Source organism: Otolemur garnettii, unplaced genomic scaffold, assembly GCF_000181295.1.
Source record: "Otolemur garnettii isolate 467f Iridium unplaced genomic scaffold, OtoGar3 scaffold00246, whole genome shotgun sequence".
Taxonomy (NCBI): domain Eukaryota; kingdom Metazoa; phylum Chordata; class Mammalia; order Primates; family Galagidae; genus Otolemur; species Otolemur garnettii.
Window position 1 is genome coordinate 1,486,196 of NW_003852641.1, and position 2,171 is coordinate 1,488,366.

Here is a 2,171-nt window from a genome sequence, read left to right on the forward strand (position 1 = left end):
TGAGTTTTACAACCAGATTGCCCATCAGTATCTCACTGTGAAGCTCAGAGGCAAATTCCCTCATGCTTCTGGCAGGGGTTGTGGTAAAACAACCGCTTTTCAATAAGCCCAGGGCCTTTAGTCCTTATTTGTGTTCTCTGTAACAAAGGCCAGTTCTCCAGGAAGCTACTTTACTAAAACTTTACCTGACTAGGGTAAAGGTAGTAGACCACTCCAGCTACTCTTTTTCCTTTCACATAAGGGGAGGTTAAAAAAAAAAATGAAGAAGAAGAAAAGAAAGAAAAGAAAAATAAACTTTTCTGAAAGTCTCATCCCAGGTAGATTTTCCTGCCATGAGCTACAATAAAAATGCAAACAGAATCATCTGTACAGCTATATAAACAATAATTTTTAAGTGTGAAAAGTCTAAATATAGTAGTTAAAACATAAAGACTATCAGAATAGATTTAAAAAAACAAACAAAAATAACTAACAATACATGATCTACAACAAACTCACTTTAAATATAAAAATAGATTAAAAGTAAAGGAAATGTGAAAAAATCCAATTGTTCTCAATACTAATATTAAACCAATATCTAAACAATTACACACCCATATGAACAATAAAATACAAATATAGTTTAGCAAAGAAGAGGAGTAAGGAGGCAGAGGGAAGTGGGGGAAGGCGATTGGTGGGATCTTACCTAATGTTCACAATACGAGGGTGTTCAGCACGCCCCTGGGTGAAGGGCTTTCTACAGCTTAAACTTTACCTTGGAAGTGAGAACAATGCAACCAAAAAATTTGTACCCTCATATTAATTTGAAATAAATAAATATCTAGAAATTATCAGAAGGAGAAAAACAATAATATTCATGAAGAATATTTATGGACATAGAAAGGTGTCCATATAATATAGAAGACATATGTATAATATAATTGTACATATATATGTACAACTAAAAGAATGTGTATCAGAATATTAATAGTAACTAATTCAACATCCTTTTAATTTGATTTTGTATTCATTTCTGCATTTTCAAAATTATATGTAAGGAATTAATATTACTTTTAAAATTTAGAAAAGAATAATATTTAACATGTGTTATGGTTTAGAAATAAAATATTTTAAATAAGAAAAAAAGTGAAGGGAAGGATGAAGGAATATCATGCCAACACTAATAAAGAGAAAGAGTAGTTGTAATAATTGCAGCCAAAGCAGACATCAGAGCAAGAAAATGTTCGGGGATGAAGAATGTCATTGCATATTCATAAAGGGTTGAATTTTCCAAGAAGTCATGCAAATCCTTAATGTATATCTGCAAAAGAAAAAAACAGTGTCAAACTATGTAAGGTAAAACTAATAGAACTTCAGGTGGATAGACATATTCATTATTATAGTTGTAGATTTGATACATCCTCAAATTAGTAATTGACAGATCCAGAAACAAGAAAGCAGTAAGGATATAGTTATAAGGAACAACACCATCAATCAACTGGGTCTCACTGACATCCAGAAAGTGCTTCATCCTGCAACAAGAGAATACACACATGTGTCAGGCTCACAGGGAACATTTACCAAGAAAAGCTACATTCTAAACCATTTAAAAAATCCTTAAAATGTGTAAGAATAGAAAGCATACAAAGTATCACAATAGAACTAACTAGAAATCAATAACTAAGAGACATGTGGCAAATCCCAACTCTTTGTGTTAAACAAAGACGTTAATAACATCTGGATAAAAAAGAAGTCTAAGAAAAAGTTAAAATACTTATTTTGAAGTAAATAAAAATGAAAGTACAAATGACCAAAATTTGTGGGTTATAACAAAAGTAGTGCTTAATGGGATATTTGTAGCATTTGTAGCACTGAGTGCACATATTAGAAAAATATCTAAAGTTAATAATTTAAGCTTGCACTTCAATATATGAAAAATAGAAAATAAAGTTAAATCTGAAGAAAAGGATAGCAAAAAATAATACGAATTAGAATAGAAATCAATGTAATTGAAAGCAGGGAATCACTAGAGAAATTATAATCCAAAAGTTGATTTTTCAAGAAGCTTGTTAATATTGATAAACTTTTGCCATACTAAGAATAAAAAACAAATTACTAATTACAAATTAGTAATGGCAAACTTTTGCCATACTAAGAATTAAAAAAATTACTAATTACAAATTACTAATATT